The sequence below is a fragment of the Kogia breviceps genome, chromosome 14, assembly GCF_026419965.1.
Source record: "Kogia breviceps isolate mKogBre1 chromosome 14, mKogBre1 haplotype 1, whole genome shotgun sequence".
In the NCBI taxonomy this organism is placed as follows: Eukaryota; Metazoa; Chordata; class Mammalia; order Artiodactyla; family Physeteridae; genus Kogia; species Kogia breviceps.
Window position 1 is genome coordinate 52,112,623 of NC_081323.1, and position 22,879 is coordinate 52,135,501.

Here is a 22,879-nt window from a genome sequence, read left to right on the forward strand (position 1 = left end):
AGTATATTCTAAATGGCCTCCTTCCAAATGTTCAGGTAAACTCATTTAACATAAAAATGAGCCTCAGAAAACTATCAAGGTGAAGGTCAAATCCCATAGAAAATTATTGTTTAGAAAAAAATTAATAATTTTTTTAAAATAAAAAGGAATATGGACAATAACATCCCTACAGATAATGAAAGCATTCCAGAGAAACATATTTATAAAGTAGATTAGAAATGCAATGTACTATTTCCAAATGACCTAAAAGAATTAGGAAAAACTCAGAAATTATATTTAGAAGTAAAAGAAACACCATTAAAAAATAAAGTCTTAACCAGAAGGAATAGAGTGAATCAACACAATAAATAATACCTTGAGAGAAGGGAGAAAGTTCCTAAACAATCAAAAAAATATGAAGGGCTTCCCTGGTGGTGCAGTGGTTGAGAGTCCGCCTAGCGATGCAGGGGACACGAGTTCGTGCCCCGGTCCGGGAAGATCCCACATGCCGAGGAGCATGTAGGCCCGTGAGCCATGGCCACTGAGCCTGCGCGTCCGGAGCCTGTGCTCCACAACGGGAGAGGCCACAACAGTGAGAGGCCCGCGTACCGCAAAAAAAAGATATGAAGAAAAGCATAAAACATTTCAAGAGAAAATGACATATATTGGTAGGCAAAGATGATACATCATATGGATAATAGGAGTAACTAAAAGAGAAAATCAAGTGAAAAAAGAAAAAGAAAGCCTAAAGAGAATAAATACTAAAAACTACAATTCAAGAAAACTTTCCTGAAGCAAAAAAAATTTTTATTTGAAATTATATATTGAAAGAGAACATTACATACTTGACAATATTGACCTCAACTGACAAAGACATGTTGCAATAAAATTCCTAGACTTTAAAGAAAAATAAAGAAAAATTGGGTATCAGGCAAAAAGAGTCCTTACATAAAGAAAAAACATAAGGTTGTCATCATATTTTTTTTGAAAGCACTGCTTTATGGTCAAATGAAACAGAGCAACATATTTAAGGTACTGGAGGAAAGAAAATGATAACCAAGGATTTTGTATCCATCAAAACTGACTTTCAAATGCAAAGGACACAAACTATTTTCCACACACAGGAACTTGGAGAATATTGTTTCCATGAGTCTTTCCTGAAGAATCTATTAGAAAATGAGCTTCAGACAACAAATATGAACATGGTATATCTTTGTATGCCTAAAGGCCCCTTCCCCTTTGATTGATTCCGGAGGGAGAACTGCTGAGTCAAGAGGTATGCAAGTTCAAATACACTAGTAATGTGTTGCCACATTTTTCTTCAGAGATGCTGTAACAATTTTCATTCCCGTTAACAAGTTATGAAACGGCTCATTTTCTACACCATTGCCAGACTTAGATTGTTAACCATTTCTGAAATGATTATTTAAGTTTTCTTTTCAACTTTTATTGGTAGCCAATTTCCCTAAGGCCTTGTCTTTGCAATCCTGGTTTTCTTTTTTTAAATAAAGAAAACTTTAATACGGAAAAAAAAATGAACATGGTGGAGAGATGTCAAAATAAAGACTGGTGGTGAACATTAATATATATTTACTTGTAGACTCAAGATAGGTGATGGTTGAGAAGAAGAGAATGTAGTATTAAAACATTTATTATCTAATAATGTAAAGTTAAAATGGGGAAGGGAATGGGATCACCTATGCAAAAATTTTAAATCTCTTCTCAGTAATTATAATTAATGGTAATAGTGTTAGTATTATTAATCTAATATTGCTGTGTGTATAGCATGGGATCAAGAAAATGACTAATTACGGACTATTGCTATCATCCTCTGTGACATTAAGAACTAGAATTCTCAGTCCATAAGAAAAAAGATACAAATATAAAGAAGTTGAATAAACAACCTGAGTTTTAAGTTAGAATTGAAAGTACCAGTATGAACTCATGAGCTATTATAGCTCTGTCCACTGACAAGGTCTAGAAATAATGACCAGCCCAGTAGCAATGAGCATTCCCAGCATTCAGATTGTGGTCTTGAACTACCATTTCCCATTGAAAGAAACCAGGACTCCTTGGAGAAATGGCTATTCTGGGTCTGAGGTAAGAAGTGAGGACATCAAATGCCTGGAATATTTGGTCATACTACATAGATGTTTTACTACATAAATGTTTTACTACATATAAAACTAATGGAGATATGTCAAAAGGACACAGGAGCCAAGAGGTTCCTACTGGCCAAAGATGAGACAATTTGAGGGTCAATTAAGATAAAAATGCAATGGATTAAAAATCACAAATCATACTTAAATCCATGATTTAAGTATATATCATAAGTGCAAAGGCCCTGTGGCAGGAGTATATTTAGCATATTGTATCTTGAGCCCCAGTGACTCATTTGGTTCCAATTTTGATGATTTGTAGCACCCGGTGCTGGGACAGGGCTGCCTCTGGAGTTGTTAACACCTTGTAAATCTGTCCCTTTTAAGCAGCACCATGTACATATGCTTTAGCACAGCTATAATTGCAGTTTGGGTTTTAATTAGAGGAAGCCCCCTGGAGGATTAACTATGTGCTAGCAAGGGCAGTTAGACATCTTCCTGCAGAGTGCTCATAACTAAGGATATGCTCCAGCTTCTGGGAGAGGCCAGCCCACTGGGGTCACCTAGGAAGGTCAGGGCTGCAGGTGTAGCCAGGGCAGCTGAGAATCCCCATCAGCTGGAAGTGACTGCCAGTCCTTTATTCCAGGATGAATTTCTAAGGTTGGCAACAGTCCTGTGGAAGTGGATATCAGAACTGCTTGCCTCATTTAATGGGGAAACCAAGACAAGACCATCTTAGAGTTCCTTCAGGTAAAAGCCATTCAAATCATTCATGGAACATGTATTGAACACCCACTCAGGGTCAGGGTCTGTGCAAACACCAGCATACCAGTGAAAAAAGACAAACTGTGGTCACTGCTTTCAGAGAACTTACAGGCATTTACACATTTTGCCTCTGCTACCTGTATATTCTGTTTCTCTAGTAAAAGCAGTTCTGAGCTACCAAGTTGGAGACTTGAGATCTAATCTCTGATCTGAACCATCTCTTGGGTGGAAGCAAGGGAGGTGTAGTGGGTAGTTCATGGGCTCTGAGAATTGCCAGACCTTCCTTTCTCCTTCCCCCCATTTCTCTCTCTCTCCTTCTCTGCCCTCCCTTTTTTCCCCTCCCTTCCTCCCTCCCCAAATATTTTTTGATAAGTCTCATTCCCTCTTCTGGGTACTGAGGCTCTAGCCTTGAACAAGACAGACATGGTTCCTGCCCTCAAGGAGCTCATAGTCTAGCTGAAAAGACAATGAACCAGTAAATTTACAAATCAAATAATTGCAGACTCTTAGGGGCTGAGAAGGATATAAAGTGTAATGATAAAGAATAACAGGTGGCCAAGATGGTGGAGTAGGAAGATGCTGAGCTTACCTCCTCCAACAGGCGCACCAATATTACAACTGTTTACAGAGCAACTATTGATGAGAATGACCTGAAGACTAGCAGAAAAAATTTTCCACAACTAAAGACAAAAAGAAGGAACCACAACAAGACAGGTAAGAGAGGCAGAGATGTGGTATAGTAAATACCCACAATTCTGGGTAGGCAACTCAAAACTGGGAGGATAATCACAATTGTAAGGGTTTTCCTGAGGAGCAAGGGGTCCAAGCCCCTCATTGGGCTCCCCAGCCTGGGGGTCCTATACTGGGAAGGTGAGCCCCCCATAATGTCTTGATTTGAAGGCCAGCAGGGATAGTGTACAGGAAAGCTGGAGGGTTGTAGGAAACAGAGACTCCATCCTTAGAGGGTGCATGCAAAATCTCACTTGCTCTGAGACCCAGTGTGGAGGCAGTAATTTGGAAGCAGCCTAGGCCAGACCCACTAGCTGATCTTGGAGAGACTCCTGGAGAGGCAGGAGGCATCTTAGACTCCCCCTGGGGACATAGACACTGGTGGCAGTCATTTTGGGGAGCCCATTCTACCATGAGGACACTGGTGCTTAGAAGCACCATTTTGGAGTCCTCCCTCTAGCTGACTAGTGCCAGGGACTTACCTGCCCCCCAGGGTGACCATCCAGCCATTCAGGAACACTGATCTGCTCATAAGCACCTGGCAACAGCCCCAAGGCCCCCATGGGTAACCCAGCCAGCTACCCAGGGACTTGGCCCTGCCCACCAGTAAGCCAGTAGCCTCCACATGAGGCAAGGCCTGGCAGCCAACAAGACCAATGGATAGCCCCACCTACCAGCATGACCACAGTAGTTGGCCCTGCCACAACAGAAGGGCCCACACAGCCCACATAGGGGGGCACCTCTAGAGCATATAGCTCTGGTGAGCAGGGGGAGAATGCTGCTGCACCCCATAGGATATCTCCCAAACAAGGCCACTTTTCCAAGATTGGGAAATGTAACCAACCTACCTAATGCATAGCAATAAAACCAGAGAATAAGGCAAAATGAAGCAACAGAAGAATATGTTCCAAATGAAGGAACAAGACAAAACCCCAGAAGAAGAGCTAAGTGCAGAGTACCTAAGCAATCTACCTGATAAAGAGTTCAAGCTAATGATCATAAAGATGCTTAATGAACTCAGGAGTAGAATGGATGAACACAGTGAGAAGATTAACAAAGAGCTAGAAAATATAAAGAATCAACAGAGCTGAAGAATACAATAACTGAAATTTTAAAATACACTAGAAGTAATCAACAGTAGATTAGATGATACAGAGGAACAGATCAGCAAACTGGAAGACAGAGTAGTGGAAAACAGCCAAGCTGAAAAGAAAAAAGGAAAAAGAATTTTTAAAAATGAGATTAGTTTAAGAGAGCTCTGGGGCAATATCAAGCATACTAACATTTGCATTATAGGGGCCCTAGAAGGAGAAGAGAAAGAGGAAGGTGCAGAGAACTTATTTGAAGAAACAATAGCAGAAAACCTCCCCAACCTGGAAAGGAAACAGACATCCAAGTCCAGGAAGCTCAAGATGAACCCAAAAAGATCCACGCCAAGACACATTGTAATTAAAATGGCAAAAGTTAAAGAGAGACTCTAAAAGCAACAAGGGGAAAGAAATTATTTATATACATGGAAACTCTCATAAGACTATCAGGGAGTTTTTAGCAGAAATTTTGTGTGCCAGAAAGGGGGGCATAATATATTTTAAGTGGTGAAAGGAAAAAACCTACAACCAAGAATACTCTACCTGGCAAGGCTATCATTCAGATTTGAAGGAGAGATAAAGAGTTTTACAGATAAACAAAAGCTAGAAGAATTCAGCACCAATAGCCAGCTTTACAAGTAATGTTAAAGGGACTCTCTAAGTGGAAAAGAAAAGACCAAAACTAGAAATACGAAAATTATGAAAACAAAAATCTAATTGGTAAAGGCAAATATATAGTAAAGGTAGTAGATCAATGACTTATAAAGCTCATAGGAAGGTTAAAAGACAAAAGTAGTAAAATCATCTTATCCACAATAAGCAGTTAAGGGATACACAAAACAAAAAGATATAATATATGATCTCAAAAACATTAAACATTGGGGGAAGGAGAAAAATGCAGGGTTGTTAGAATGTGTTCATACTTAAGAGGTCATCAACTTAACAGAATCCCATATATACAGGTTGCTATATATGAACCTCATGGTAAGCACAAATCAAAAATCTATAACACACACACACAAACACACACACACACACACACACACACACACACACACACACACACATCCCAAAGAGAAAGGAATCCAAACATAACAGTAAGATAGTCATCAAGTCACAAGGGAAAAGAGTAAAAGAAGAAAAAGGAACAAAGAAGAAATATAAAAACAACCAGAAAACAATGAACAAAATGGCAATAAGTACATGTCTATTGATAATTACTTTAAATGTAAATGGATTAAATGCTCCAATAAAAAGACAGAGTGGCAGACTATACTACAAAGCTACAGTAATCAAGACAGTATGGTACTGGCATAAAAACAGAAATATAGATCAATGGAACAGGATAGAAAGCCCAGAGAAAAACCCACTCACATATGGTCACCTTATCTTTGATAAAGGAGGCAGGAATGTACAGTGGAGAAAGGAGAGCCTCTTCAATAAGTGGTGCTGGGAAAACTGGACAGGTACATGTAAAAGTATGAGATTAGAACACTCCCTATCACCATACACAAAAATAAGCTCCAAATGGATTAAAGACCTAAATGTAAGGCCAGAAACTATCAAACTCTTAGAGGAAAACATAGGCAGAACACTACGACATAAATCACAGCAAGATCCTTTTTGACCCATCTCCTAGAGAAATGGAAGTAAAAACAAAAATAAACAAATGGGACCTAATGAAACTTAAAAGCTTTTGCACAGAAAAGGAAACCATAAACAAGACCAAAAGACAACCCTCAGAATGGGAGAAAATATTTGCAAATGAAGCAACTGACAAAGGATTAATCTCCAAAATTTACAAGCAGCTCATGCAGCTCAATAACAAAAAAACAAACAACCCAATCCAAAAATGGGCAGAAGACCTAAATAGACATTTCTCCAAAGAAGATATACAGATTGCCAACAAACACATGAAAGAACGCTCAACATCATTAATCATTAGAGAAATGCAAATCAAAACTACAATGAGATATCATCTCACACTGGTCAGAATGACCATCATCAAAAAATCTCGAAACAATAAATGCTGGAGAGGGTGTGGAGAAAAGGAACACTCTTGCACTGCTGCTGGGAATGTGAATTGGTACAGCCATTATGGAGAAGAGTATGGAGGTTCCTTAAAAAACTACAAATAGAACTACCAAATGACCCAGCAATCCTGCTACTGGGCATATACCCTGAGAAAATCAGAATTCAAAAAGAGTCATGTACCAAAATGTTCATTGCAGCTCTATTTACAATAGCTCGGAAATGGAAGCAACCTAAGTGTCCAACATCAGATGAATGGATAAAGAAGATGTGGCACATATATACAATGGAATATTACTCAGCCATAAAAAGAAACGAAATTGAGTTATTTGTAGTGAGGTGGATGGACCTAGAGTCTGTCATACAGAGTGAAGTAAGTCAGAAAAAGAAAGACAAATACCGTATTCTAACACATATATATGGAATATAAGAAAAAATAATGTCATGAAGAACCTAGGGGTAAGACTGGAATAAAGACACAGACCTACTAGAGAATGGACTTGAGGATATGGGGAGGGGGAAGGGTAAGCTGTGACAAAGTGAGAGAGTCGCATGGACAAATATACACTACCAAACATATAATAGATAGCTAGTGGGAAGCAGCCGCATAGCACAGGGAGATCAGCTCTGTGCTTTGTGACCACCTAGAGGGGTGAGATAGGGAGGGTGGGAGGGAGGGAGATACAAGAGGGAAGAGATATGAGGACATATGTATATGTATAACTGATTCACTTTGTTATAGAGCAGAAACTAACACACCATTGTAAAGCAATTATACTCCAATAAAGGTGTTAAAAAAAAAAGACAGAGTGGCTGAATGGATAAAAACAAGATGCATATATATGCTTCATTCAGGTTTAAAGACATACACAAACTGAAAGTGAGGGGATGGAAAAAGATATTCTATGCAAATGGAAGTGAAAAGTAAGCTAGGGTAGCATACTTACATAAGACAAAATAGACTTTCAAACAAAGACTGTAACAAGAGACAAAGAAAGACATTACATAATGATAAAGGGATTGATCCAACAAGACGATATAACAATTGTAAATATATATGCACCCAACATAGGAGCACCTAAATACATAAAGTAAATACTATCAAACATGAAGGGAGAAAATGACAGTAACACAATAAAATTAGGGGTCTTTAACACCTCACTGACATCATTGGACAGATCATCCAGACAGAAAATCAACAAGGAAACACTGGCCTTAAATGACATATTAGGTCAAATGGACTTAATAGATATCTATAGAACATTCCATCCAAAAACAGCAGAATACATATTATTTTCAAGTGCACATGGAACATTCTCCAGGACAGATCACATGTTAGACCATAAAACAAGTCTCAACAAATTTAAGAAGATTGAAATCATATCAAGATCTTTTCTGACCACAGTGGTATGAGACTATAAATCAACTACAAGAAAAAAATTGCAGAACACACAAACATGTGATGGCTAAACAATATGCTACTAAACAACCAGTGAGTCACTGAATAAATCAAAGAGGAAATTAAAAAATACCTGGAGACAGGTGAAAATTAAAACACAACAATCCAAAATCTATGGGATGCAGCAAAAGCAGTTGTAAGAGGAAAGTTTATAGCAATACAAGCCTGCCTCAAGAAAAAAGAAAAATCGAAACTAAGAGCTGATTCTTTGAAAATCTTTAAAAAGTTGATTAATCTTTAGCCAGGCTCATCATGAAAAAAAGAGAGAGGACCCAAATTAATAAAATCAGAAATGAAGGAGGAGAAGTTACAACTGACACCATAGAAATATCATAGAAGAATCATAAGAGATTACTATGAACATTTAAATGCCAATAAAATGGATAGCCTAGAAGAAATGGACAAATTTCTAGAAATGTATAATCTCACAAGACTGAATCAGAAAGAAAGATAAAATATGAATAGACCAATTAACAATAATGAAATCGAATCAGTAATTTTTTTAAAAACTCCCAACAAACAAAAGTCCAGGACTAGATGGCTTCACAGGTGAATACCACCAAACATTTAAAGAAGAGTTAATACCCATCCTTCTCAAACTATTCCAAAAAACTGCAAAATGAGGAATGCTTCCTAACTCATTCTATGAGGCCAGCATTACTCTGATACCAAAACCTGACAAGGATACCACAAAAAAGAAAATGAACAACAAAAAATATCAACATCAGGGATGAGCATAGATGCAAAAATCCTCAACAAAATATTAGCAAACCAAATTCAAGAATACCATAAAAGGATCATACACCATGACCAGTGGGATTTATCCCAGGGATGTAAGGAGTTTCAATATCCAAAAATCAATCAATGTGATACACCACATTAACAAATTGAAGAATAAAAATTATATGATCACCTCGATAGATGCAGAAAAAGCTTTTGACAATGTTCAACATCGATTTATGCTTTAAAAAAACTCTCAATAAAGTGGTTATAGAGGGAACATGCCTCAATGTAATAAAGGCCATGTATGGCAAGCCCATACATACTCAACAGTGAAAAGCTGAAAGCACTTCTTCTAAGATCAGGAACAAGACAAGACAAGGATATCCACTGTTGCCAATTTTATTCAACATAGTATTGGAAGTCCCAGCCAGAACAATTAGACAAGAAGAAGAAATAAAAGGAATCCAAATTGCAAAGGAAGAAGTAAAACTGTCACTGTCTGCAGATAACATAAGACTATATATAGAAAATCCTAAAGATACCACCAAAAACCTATTAGAATTAATAAATGAATTCAGTAAAGTTTCAGGATACAAAGTTAATATACAGAAACCTGTTTTGTTTCTATACACTAACAATATACTACCAGAAAGAGAAATTAAGAAAACCAATTCATTTATGATTGCATCAAAAAGAATAAAATACCTAGGAATAAATATAACAAAGGAGGTAAAAGACCTGTACTTGGAAAACTGTAAGGCACTGATGAAAGAAAACCAAAACACTAATGCAAAAAGATACGTGCACCCCTATGTTCATTGCAGCATTATTTACAATAGTCAAGATATGGAAGCAACATAAGTGTCCATCAACAGATGAACGGATAAAGATGTGCTATATATACACAATGTAATATTACTCAGCCATAAAAAATAATGAAATCTTGTCATATGCAACAAAACAGATGGACCTCGAGGGCATCATGCTAACTGAAATAGCATGATGAGACGGAGAAAGACAAATACTATATGATTTCACTTATATGTGGAATCTAAAAAACAGAACAAATGAACAAACACACAAAAAAACAGAAATAGACTCATAGAGGACAAATGCGGCTGCCAGAGGAGAGTAGGGAGGGAGGATTAAAAGGTGGAAAAAGGTAATTATGTGAGGTAATGAATGGCAATTAGCTTGATTGCGGTGATCATGTTACAGTGTATATTTATATGAAATCATCACATTGTGTACCTTAAATATATACAATTTTTGTCATTTATACCTCAATAAAGCTGAAAAAAGACTTTAAAAAGAAAAAGAATAACAGATGGCTCAGGGTTATTCTTTCCGGATATATGATGCTTCGACCTGAATGATGAGAAGAAGCTGGCCAAGCAGAGACCCAGGGAAATAGAAGTCCAGGTGAACAGAACAACAAATACAAATGGAACAGCAAATGCAAGAAATGACTGCATGTGTTTAAGGAACAGAAGGAAGGCCAGTACGGTTGGAGCCTGTAAGCCAGGGAAAGAGTGGAATAAATCAGTTTGAGAGGGGGACAAGAGCTGATATTTTATGTCAAGGGGAAGATGTGTTGTAGGACTTTAAATAGGGGGTATGTCATGGTCTGGTTTATGATTTTCAGAGATCATTCTGATTGCTATGTGGAGGATGCATTGGTGAGGGAGTGAAGAGAGGAAGTAGGGGTATGGCCAGGATGCTGCAAAGACAACCCAAGAAAGAGTTGACAATATCCTCACCCAGGTGTTAGCAGTGCAGGTGGAGGAGGAGGAGAACTGGGGGAGATGCTGTGGAGGTGAAACCAGCAGGGTATGCTGAAAGATTGCACTTCGGGACCTAAAGGGGTGAGATAAATCAAGGATAACTCCAAGATTTTTAGCCTGAGCAATAAGAGGGATGTAATTGCTGTCTGCTGAGATGGAGAAGATAGAGAAGTAGCATGTTTGGAAGTAAAGATTCAGACTTCCACTTTGGATGTGTTAATGCTGAGACATTTGTGAGTCATCCAAGTGGAGGTTTTGCGTGAGTTAGTTGGGTATGCGGGGCTGAAACTCAAGGGCAAGTCTGGGAAGCGGAAATAAAGCTGGGAATCATCAGCATTTAGGTAGTATCCGAACCAGTGGTTCTCAACTTTGGCTGCACAGTGGGATCACCAAAGGGAGGTTTATAAACTCCAGGTGCTCAAGATACAACACAGTCTATTAAAATCAGAATCTCTGTGCGATTGGGACCCAGGCATCAGAATTTTCAGGCTCCCCAGGTGATTCCAATATGTAGCCGAGGCTGAGAACCATGGCTCTGAATCCTGGCTGAGACAGTGAGTGGTTCTCCAGGTGTAGTCCCAGCACCACCATCAGCACCATCACCTGGAACTGGTTAGAAATACAAACGTCCGGGTTTCACCACAGACCTATGGAATCAGACACTGCGGGGCTGACACCCAGTGCCCTGTGTGTTAACAAGCCCTCCAGGTGAGGCTGATCCAAGCTAGGATCTGAGAAGCCCTGGGATAGATGGGGTGGAGTTGGGGAGTAAAAGGAGAAGAGCGCACATGTGAGTCCTGAGTCGGTCTGAATTGAGAGACCTGGTGGAGGAGAAGCAGGCAGGCCTGTGAGACTACAGAAGCCCAAATAGGATCATGTATCAAGGGGAGAGCAATGAACTGGTCAATAAAATAACATGAATGTTTAGGGGGATTCAAATCAATGTAACAGCAGGAAAATGAACACAGGATTTCGCAGCATGGAGACCCTGGGTGGTTTAGCAGAGGCTGCTTCAGTCTGACTGAAGAGGTCACCGGGGGAGGAAATGGGCTTGCAGGTCAGGCACTCAGCATGGTCTTGGGGACCTGGGCTGTGCTTAGTCAGTAATAGCTTTTCTCTCCACCTTTGAAAAGTCTGTTGTTGAACAAATGCAAAGTATTATGTTTCTCTTCCAATATTGATTTCTCTTAATAGGTCGTGAATAACAATAAAAGTAGACTGTACCCTTCAGAGTGCTACCAGCAAATCCAAGTTTTCACAAAAACTCTGAGGTAGAAAGATAGACTCTGTGGCTTGGTTGCAGGAGCCAAGTCTTACCTTCTCTTCCTTTGCTGCCTCCCACTAGGGAGGCTGAAGGTAAAAGCCTAATACTGGCATTCCCATTTTCCTTACCTACTAGAGTGGCCATGTGGCCCATGTCTGCCCAGCGGGTTGTTAGGGTAAGCTGCTGGGTGGGTTCTGGGAAAGATATTTTCTTTCCTGGTAAAAGAGACAGGCATGTGAGCAGAATTCATAGATGCCAGCCCTCCTTTCAAAGCTTTCTTCTAGATGCTTGGCGCTGTGGCAGACATCTTGTAACCATGAGGCAACAGCTTGCAGACAAAGGGCAAATGATTGATAGATGGCAGAGTGCAAATAGAATGGAAAGAGTGAGAAGGGGAGGGAAGAGGGGAGAGAGTGTGAGTGAGCACTTGGGTCCTTAATCACATCACTGTGCAGGTAAACCAGCCCTGGTGCTTCCTGCTTCTGGGCTTCTTGTTTGTCAGATATTGTTTAAGCAACTATTACTTGGGGTTTCTGCTATTTGCAGCTGAGAGCCTTCTTACCTGATATAGGAAGGTATTCTTGTCTACTTTCAGCAGAAGGGAAAATGGAGGTACAGAAAGGAGACGAGGCTTTCCCAGGGTTTCACGGCCATGAGAGGTGGGGCTCCGGTTAGATTTGGACTTCTGGGCTCACCCATTCATGCCTGTTCCTGGGATTACTACCTCCCCGAGGCAAAGCTGGTGTCCATGCAAATCTCTTGGCACAGACCCAAGGACTCTTTAAGGAAGCGACTTTTCAGCTGAGATCTGGATGGGGACGCGGGGGAGGAAGGAGTATTTTAGGCAAAAGGTACAGTGTGTCCAAAAGACAGAAAGGCTGCAAAGGACTGAAGGTTAGAGGAATTGACCTTGAGCATGGTGGGCCAGTGAGGTAAGTAAGGGTCATGATGGGATGAAGTTGGAGGGGTTGTCATTCACCAGAAATACCATGGTAGATTACATTATTCTTCCAAATTTCTCACCTTTTCCAGTATCCATGCCCTTTGCCATGAGACCAAAAAATGTCGGAACCTTTCACATCAGCACACGTAGTTCCTCCTCATTCTTTTTGATGGCGGTGGGGCATTAGCAGTCATTACGTGCACCCCCTCTGCTTTCCTTGTCTATGAAGTTTTCTATCAAAGGTCTCTCGGGCAGCCTCAAACTTGAAGATTTAGCTCCATGCTTCAAAAAGCTAATCGTGCAAAACAACTTGTTTTTTTCAGGGGGTCCTTCCCTCTAGACCTTAATTTGGGCCACCCCAACTCCTCCTGACTAAATGGTAGTCACTGAGGCTAATCCTGAAGGACTACTGAAGGCAGAGCATCTCAGTGTCAGCCCCATCAGGGTGTCTGCTTGGATGGAGGTCGTGCTTTCCCGGGGCAGCCTCTATCTGATGAATGAGCAGGGACAGAGGTAAAGGTCCAGAAACCTGGTCCTCATTTGAGACAGTTTGAAGGGCTATTCTTGCTCCCAACTTCCTCGCCAGGTTGCTCAAAGCTCTACTAAACCTGCTGCTCAGCCCTACTTCCTCCCCTTTCCTTCCATAGATGTTGATTCCTTAAAAAATCACCTTCCATTCCAAGCTCTTAGCCTCTGCCTGCATAGACCTCATCTCCTACAGCGCTAGTTCTGATTCCCAGAGGTCAGGCGTTGTCTCCTCCACCTCTTCTTCCCATAAGATCCAGGTGCCTTTACACAAGCAGGTGCCCCAGGCATGAGCTTGGCAAACCTGGGATTGAGGTGAAGGGTCACCTAGGTCAGGCCACAAAGGCATCCACTGTACCAACCCCTGGAAATGGTGCCAACTTGCCCGGCATCTTCACAGCCAGTGCTGTCTAAGGCATCTCATTGTTTCTTCCTAGTCGGAGTGATGGAGAGTGGCTTCTGTGACCTCATTATACATTTTACTTATTTGTTCTGAGTCTGCTTACCCCATTAGCTAAAGAGCTCCTGCTTTCTCTGAGGATAAGGATATCTCACCCCTGTAACCTGGGAACTGGCTTGGAGAAGGCTCTAAAAAATGTGTATTGAATGAATGCCTATAAGTCTTGCTTCTTTCCCTGGACTGTGAAATCCTTGAGGATGGGAATTATGTCTTATTCTTTCTTGGTACCCCAAGGCCTGGGGATGGCCACAGAAAAGTGCTAGTTAATGATGGGTGGGTAGGTGGTTCACACCATGAAGATTGGCCACTCAGGAGCGTGGGTAGACTGTATATACTTCCTGGGCACCACCAAAGGAGAAGGATAAACTTCAGCTGGTCCCTGGGGAGAGCTTCCAGTGGAGGAAGATGTATGCTGCACTAGGCTGAGTATGTAGGGTTGGGGATGCGGGCCGAGATGCTTCATGCAGAAGGGACAGTGTGAGTGTGGAGCCCAGCTGTAATTTCTACCTTCCCAGCATTCAGGATCCCTCTGGGAAATACTTCCCTGGTCGTCTTCTGAGGAGAGGCCCCCACTCTCAGTCCAGGTGGAGTTGACCCCTTTGTACCCCTAAGCCACAAGCCTCCCACATGATTGGTTTGGGGATGGGCTCTTGGCCTACAGGCCCATCAATGCCCATGAACCTCTGCTTTGGTACATTTGCTAGAACGTTTAGGAAAAAGAACAAAATCTGTTAGGATGCCTTCAGCTGCAATTACAAATACCAATAAAACAGCTGAACAGGCTTAAAAATAGAAAATGCATTATTTCACATAATGAGAAGTTTATGGTCAGGGCACCTTCAGGAATGGTTAGTTTAGTTATTCAACAATATGATCAGTGGCTTAGGTTCTATCTCCTGTTTGGCCACCAGAAGCACATCAACCTTGTCCTTACAGTCACAAGATGGCTGCTGCAGTTCCAGGTATCACGTCCAGCCATGTTAAAGACCAAAAGTGGAAAAGGGACTGTTTCCTCCTTTGTGGTTCTCACATCTATCATCTACATTGGTCTCACCAGCCCATATTCTAACCAATCACAGGCCAGAGAAATTGCCTCTGTTGATGCATTCTCAATGGGAGCAATATCTCCCCCAAGGAGATAAAAATTTGTTTAGTGGAGGGTGATGGAAAAAAAATCTTAGATATTACAACAATCTGTGGCTCTCCAAAGGGCCATAGCATATAAACAGGTATGTATCTGCGGCGTTAAAATTTCATGGGGGTACAATTAGGAGAAAGAATGTCTTAAAGGGCTCCTTAGGGAGATGATAATGGGGAAAAAGAGGTTGAGGAATCACTGCCTTAGACCAAGGTTCACTTCCTGAGCCTGGAGACTGCCTCCTCTGAAACATATGCATCTGGGGAGGGAGCTGAAGACAGGACAAAACCAGGCCCCATCATCAAGGAGGTGGGCAGAGACTGTGGTCCTGGCAGTCACCTGCTGCCACTCTGCAGGAGCTCTCCTTACCCTGCAGCTGCTAAAGGTGGGAGGCTGGGAGTGTGGAATTGCCAAGATGGAGAGAGAGTGGCATTTAATTAGCAGCGGCCACTACTGAACATCCAAATCTACACTCTATCCTTTGTGTAAACCAGCTTGAGTTAGGCACCTGCCACTTATCATTAAACAATGAAGGGCTTATGCAATAATCAGAAGCTGTTAAGTCCTCTTGCATGACAAGTGGTCTAGAGGTTTCTTGTGGGCGATTAGAGGCAACCTAGGCCTCCAACACCAGGGAATAGGCAGGTAAAGCATGGAGGATGCCCATTGTGAACTACTCAGGAGTTAGAAATGGTGGTTGTGCATTCACACAGAGCCTAGATCTTAAAACAGTGTTGAGTGAAAAAGGTAGGAAACGATATTAATAGCATTTATGTAAATTTAAAACATGCACACAGAAAACAACATTGTACATTTTCCAAGGGCATGTGCATGTTTAAAGACACATACCAGATGTGTCTGAGGGGATGACGAGGTGGAGGAAGGATGGCAGCCAGACTGGGGTGTGAAAGGAGGTGTGAAAGGGACAAATAATAAAACAAGGAAGGGTTTCCCTCTGACTAGTAACAAAATGTGGCTGGAGGAAAGCATATGATTAACTTAACTCTCTGCACCTGACTTCCAATTAGGATGGGGGGTAGGAAGTGGAAGTACCCAGAGACTTCTTAATGAAGAACAGGGGACACTCCCTTAGGGAAAAAACACCTCCAGGCGGACAGAGCAGGGAGGAGGAGAAGGACTGGGGCTGAGGGTGAGAAAGACCCTTGGGCTGAAGGAGGAGATTGCTGCTTATACCACTCAAGCAGGACGGTCCTAGTGACCTGCCTCGGAGACCTCAGACTTCTCATCTGTAAGACGGAGACAAAGTGGAGGAGGAGGTTTGTTTCCAACACGGTTCCCAGCATCTTCCCGGTCAGCTTAAAACCCAGACCCGCAGGTCCCAGCCCAGAGATGCTGGGTTATTAGGACCTGGGCCACCCTGGATACCGTATTTACTTTCAAGTGCTCCGGGTCATTCAGGTGTGTGCAGCAGGGTTAAATTGATGTTCCAGGGTTCTACAAAGCGATGAAACTTTCATTGTATGCTCTTCTTTTTTTAAAAAAATAAATTTTATCTAATACAAATGAACTTATTTGCAAAGCAGAAACAGGCTCACAGACATAGAAAACAAACCTATGGTTACCAAAGGAAAAGGTGGAGGGAGATAAATTAGGAGTATGGGATTAACAGTTACACGGTACTGTATATAAAATAAACAGCAAGGATTTACTGTACAGCACAGGGAACTATATTCATTATCTTGTAATAACCTATAATGGAAAAGAATCTGAAAAAGAATATATATGTGTGTATATATATATTTATTTATTTATTTATTCTGAATCACTTTGCTGCATACCTGAAACTAACACAATATTGTAAATCAACTATGCCTCAATAATAAATAAATAAAATAAAAATGCAAAATCAAAAATGAATAAATAAATAAATATCATTCTCCCCTGCAGACCACCACCTTGGTTACTTGATTACAAACATATTTCCTTGACTCTAAGACACCTTCCCCCATAGATTTTAACTTTTCTAAAATTGGGAGAAGTCTTACCATAACATCCGGTCAGATTTCCTTTTTTCCTCGGAAAAAATGCTGTTAAGTTGGTGGTACATCTCACAGTTTACAATGTCATAGAATTAGAGAAACATGGTGTAATATTCTTCAAGCTGAGAGTATGGGGGGAAAAAAATCACAAAGATGACAACAAAATCACCCATAATCTCATTCCCAGAGGGATCTATTGCCAGCACCTTGTAATATTCCTAGTCCCTTGTTTTTGTTGTTCTAAGTCTTCCTTTCACTATCAATGAGTAATTCTCAAGCACCTATTCTACACACCCCACTTACGGACTTAGAAGTCAAGTAAGCATTCTAGCTACTCTGGGCTAGCACTTTAGGTACGTGATTGCTCATTCCATACTACAGCCCTAAAAGGTGAGGGATCATATTTCTGCTGAATACAGGAGGACTATAGAAGCTGAGGAGGTAAAGGACTTGTCCCCTTGGTCATGGTTAGTAAGAGGCTGAGCTGGGATTTGAGCCCAGGCAGCTGGACTTGATGCTGCCTCGCAGGGCAGAGGCCAGTCTGGTCTAAGGAGGGAGGTTCGTGGACTATGGGGTCAGGGCTGTGGGAAGGGGTTGTTTCTTGGTGGGGCCAGGGGCTTCCTGGAGAATCATGTGGAGGCCCTGTTAACACTAACATGGCTCTGCAGCTGGAACTTGGGTTCAAATCCAGCTCATGGTTCTTACAGATCATTTAACCACTTTGAGCCTCAATTTCCTCATCTTTAAAATGGAGATAAATGATACCACCCTCAAAGGGCTGTAGGAAGGATGAGAAATTATTGTATAAAGAAAGTGCATGGCTCACAAAGAATACTTAACATAGAGAACTAAAACCACTGGGGTTTGGATCAAGGGTGTATAGGAAGTATTAGAAGTCTCTATGGGGCTTCCCTGGTGGCGCAGTGGTTGAGAGTCCGCCTGCCGATGTAGGGGACATGGGTTCGTGCCCTGGTCCGGGAAGATTCCACATGCTGCGGAGCGGCTGGGCCCGTGAGCCATGGCCCCTGAGCCTGCGCTTCCGGAGCCTGTGTTCCGCAACGGGAGAGGCCACAACAGTGAGAGGCCCACGTAATGGGAAAAAAAAAAAGTCTCTATGACATATCAATATCAATATAAATATTCTAAGAAGCGGTGGCTATTTTAGCCAAGCTCTATTTGGGAAATTCTAGGAGATATATTGGGGGCTTCTATTATGAACTGACTCACTTTTTTGGTAAAGAAAAAAATTAGTTTGCAAAAAAAGTCAATTAAGCAAAAACAAAAATAGTCTTTAAGTTTGAGGTCTAGAGAAATAATGTATCTCCTGGCTTGGGACTTCACATTCCGTTCAAATTCAGTCCAGAGCCTCTGTTTCTTCAACCCCAGGGATGGAACACAGGTGCCCCAGGTGATTCTGATGAACAACCAGAGTGGAGCTGGGCCGGCCTGAGTCAGCCATGCATGGGCCACAGGCCCTTTCCTACCTCCTCATGCCCACAGCCTAGCAATGAGGGGGTGGGGGTAGTGGGGGCAGACACAGCAGAGCTGCCAATTCCTGGTGCCCAGGTTCAAGGCCAAGAGAGAAGGAAAGACCAAGGTGAAGCCTGAGTGGGAGGGAGGCCAGCACTTACAGATTACTTCTAGAAGGCCAGCACCAGGGTGGGTCCTGAACACGTGGAGGCTGGGGTCAAGAAACCTAGGTTAGAATCCAACTCCTCTACCTCCCTGCTGCTTGTCCTCAGGGGAGATTTCCAATCTCTTAGGCCCTCTGTTCTCTGTAAAGCTGCTTGTAGTGTAGATTAAATGAGAGGATGAAGGTAGGGGCCTGGCTCAGTGCCTGGCATGCAGCAGGGCTCACTGGATATTGTTCATGGTGTTCCTGACACCTCATCGCAGCACTGAGAAGTTGGTGCTATTGTTTCTGCCATTTTACAGTTGAGGAAACTGAGGCTCAGAGAGGTTAAGTGACTGGCCCAAGGTTGCACAGCTGGTAAATGACAGAACTGGAGTTTGAATTCAGATCTGTTTGCTCTAGAATTCGTACCTTTTACTTTTCTGGGCCTGGGCTAGACAAAACAGACAAAGGAAAAATGTGAGTGATGATGATGGGATTTGAACCATTATCAGCCCAGGCCTGAGCTCTGTGCTTGCTGGGGACATAAGAGAACCTCCACCCTTTGCTTCTGACTCAGGCCACGCCAGCCAGACGGGACTCTGAGGAGACAGGGCTGTGGAGGCTCCAAGACTGAGGAGTTTTGACAACTGGGGTTTTTTTTGGTGTTAGTTATTTTGGAAAAGCAGATGGGAGCACAGGAGGAAGGGTCTCACTCCCAGGCATATGGGAGCCGGCTGTCAGCTACCGTGGAAAATGATAAGACAGCTTAATTTTTAAAATTTTTATATATACTAATAATGAAGTGGGAGGAATTTGGAGGAGGAGGTCTACGAGGAGAAGGGAAAGTATTACAGATATTGGAGTCATGCATGGGGGATGGCTATGGCCCGCCCTGGGACTGCAGTTCTTGCAGCCAGAAGGGGTGGCAGAGGGGAGGGCCTGGTGGCATCTGACCATGGGGCCCTCAGCAATGTGGAAAATCTCTGTGGTCTGTCTGGGGACAGGAGTGTGTCTGGGCTGGGATTAGAGGTGGACAGGGAAGTAGGGGTTCCTCTCTGGGCTGGTTCTGGTCCCCAAGTCCTGGCATGACACACATGCCAGGCAGGAGGGCTGGGGAAACAAGATGAGTGTTTGCTCAACAGGAAGGTGAAGCATGTGCGAGGTGGGCTCAGGTGGTCAGTGGGGAACTTGGCCTGGGGCGGCTAAGACCCTAGGACCACCTGTGGATGCTGCAAAGCCCAGGAGGGTTTCCTGGAGCAGGTTGACACAGGGCTGGCAGGATGGAGAAGGTGGTAGGGGTGATGAGGATCAGCATTTATTGAGTACTTGCTAAGCATGGAACTAAAAACTAGAATAAAAATGCATTCATTTAACAAAAATTTATTGAGCACCTACAATGTGCTAGCCACTGTTCTGGGCTCTGGGGATGAAGCAGAGAATAGAAGAGAATCCCTGCCCTCATGGTGTTCACATGCTGGTGGAGAACAGGGACAAAAATCCAGTAAGCAGGGCTTCCCTGGTGGCGCAGTGGTTGAGAATCCGCCTGCCGGTGCAGGGGACACGGGTTCGTGCCCCGGTCCGGGAAGATCCCACATGCCGCAGAGCGTCTGGGCCTGTGAGCCATGGCCGCTGAGCCTGCGCGTCCGGAGCCTACGCTCCGCAATGGGAGAGGCCACAACAGTGAGAGGCCCGCGTACCACAAAAAAAAAAAAAAAAAAAAAATCCAGTAAGCAGATAAATACCATGCTGGGTGGTGATCCATGATACAGAGTAAGAGAAATGGAAGAAAGGTCCCTTCCATTTACTGAGTACCTACCATGTGCCACGCCCATGCACTGGTGGAGGACTCTGCAGCTGTTGATACCACTTTATAACTAGCTCACCTTACCTGCCATTGTTCTAAGTGCTTAAATTGATTAACTCTTGTGATCCTGACAAAACAATTGGAGGGAGGTACTATTATTGTCATCCTCGTTTTACGGATGAAGAAATGAGGTGAAAGAACTCCTGAGGGTCATGGATTTGAACCCAGTTAGACTCCAGGACCTGCACACTTAACCTTGCTGGGCTGTTAGCCTGATCATCTATATCTGACTTCTCCTTGGAGCCTGGGCTTCCTTACAATGTGGAAACTGGGTTCCAAGGGTGTGTCCCAAGACAGAGGCAGGGTGAAGCTGTATCATCTTTGCTATCCCAGCCTTGAAAGCTCCACAGTGTCACCTCTGCTGCACTGTGTTCAATGTCAGTCCCAAGTTCTGCCCAGGACCCAGGGTAGGTGAAATAGACTCCCCTCTTGATGAAAGAGAGTGCCAAGGTTCTTGAAGAGCATGGGAATGAAAATGTGGCCATTTTTAGAAAGCACAATCTACTCCACTCAGCCACCTGACAGACGGGGAGGTCACACATGGACAGACCCCAGTGGTCAGGCCTCCCAGCCTGGGGCACAAGGTCTAGCCCGCCTCATCTGTCCTCTGCCCTGGGAGACCCACTCCTGCCCTGCCATCCAGGAGGGCTCTCCTTGCTTGGCTGGTGGCGTTTCCAGCTGTGGTTGAAGGGGATTGACTCCATTTGCAGCTACAAGCTTCCTCTCCTAAGGGATGGGTGAATGACCCTGGCAGGATTCATTCTTCCTCTGCTTCTAGGCCCATCTCCTTGGGGTCTCTATCAAGGAGAGAGCCCTGGACCTGGTCCCATTCCCACTTCAGCCTCACCTCTGACAGACAGGATGATCTGACTGGCTGAGCTCCAATCAGGAGCCCATTCCTGGTCCATTCAGCAACAGGGGAGGGCCCAGGTTGTGAGCTAAGCAGAGTTTCCATTGGTGGGAGGTTCTCCAGTTATGAGCTGGAAAGATACCCCCAAACTGTCTATTAATATGTATTGGCTCCTGCATTAGATTTTGTTTGGCTCGTTTAGTTTCTCCTGCCCTCCACAAACAACCCGTTAGCAAGTCCTCCAAAATATACCCTGAATTGATTCACTTTACTCCCTTTAACCCCCTAGCCTCATCCAGGCCACCATCACCTCCAGCCAGGATGTCTGCACCAGCTCTTCCTGGTCCCACATCCACTCCCACCTCCTCCGGCTCATCTCTGCACAGCAGCTGGAGGGACCTTTACAAAATGTGAATCAGTCTGTATTTTTTCCACTGCTTGTGGCCCAAACCCACAGTGGCCTCCCCTAAAGTCTGGACTCCTGACTGAGGCCCTGTCTGTGTGTTTCACCTTTTGTGCCATTCATTCTGGCCACACTGGTATCCTTTCTGTCCCTCTGATATGCCACTGTTCCTTAGTCCTGCCTTGAGGCCTTTTCACTTTCTATTTCCTCTGTCTGCGATGCCCTAACCCAGCTCATCACATGTCTTTCAGGTCTCCGTTCAAACATCATGGTATGCCTCAACTCTGCTAAAGCACTGAAACAAAAAGGCCCTGGAATGTGCAATGGCTCAAACGCAGCAGAAGTGTGTCTCTCACTCATGTAATGGATGTGCTGATGCAGTAGGTAGCTCTCCTCCACGTGGTGATGCAGGGATCCAGGATTTTCCATCCTTGCTGTCACTTGCACTCCACCAGGGGCAAAGAAAGAGCATGAAGGAAGCTCACCCACTTCTGAAAGCCTAGCTTTAGAAGTGGCACTCCCATCCCATTGGCAAGAGCTGCTCACATGGCCACACCTGGAGAGGTGAGAGAGGGCTGGGAAACATTGCCCCTGCTTGGGAAGCACTTGTCAGCTCCAGCCATATACCCACAAAGTGGAGCATGGATCTGATGGAAAATTGACTACCTTGGCCACGGTCACCTTCTCAGAGAGGCACTCCCACCCCAATCATCCCACCCAAAGAATGTCCCTTCCATTACCATACATCTCATATCCCTATTTGATTTTCTTCATAGTACATTTTATTTACCTGCTAGTTTATTGTTTCTATCCCCTTCTAGAAGGTAAGCTCTAGGGTGAAAACCTTGTTTAGCTAGTTAATGCCATATTCCTAGCACCTCGATCAGTGCTTTGTCCACAGTAGATATTTAGTAAATAGGTGTTGAATCAATGAAAGGACAAATAATTTCCATTTTACCAGTGGGGACACGAGGAAACCAGTGACTTCAAGGGCAGAAAATGCTTGTCCCCAGGGCTCGGCCTATGTAGGGGCCCTGTTCATGTTAATTCTTTTCCTTCTCCAATGTCAATCTTGAGGCTGCAGATTTCAAGGAAAGGCTAGGCTGTGGTCTGTGAGTCAAGAGGCTTGGGTTTGAGTCTGAGTCTGTGCTGACTTCTGT

General features: G+C 43.1%; 1 long non-coding RNA gene across 1 annotated transcript in view; it reads left to right on the top strand.

Annotated features, from left to right (window-relative positions):
- Positions 1-22,017, top strand: part of LOC136792588 (uncharacterized) — a 58,432-nt gene extending 36,415 nt beyond the window's left edge. Inside the window, exon 3 of the long non-coding RNA XR_010836579.1 lies at positions 21,971-22,017. This is a non-coding gene — a long non-coding RNA (uncharacterized lncRNA). The remainder of the gene's footprint in view (positions 1-21,970) is intronic.
- Positions 22,018-22,879: the final 862 nt, after the last annotated feature.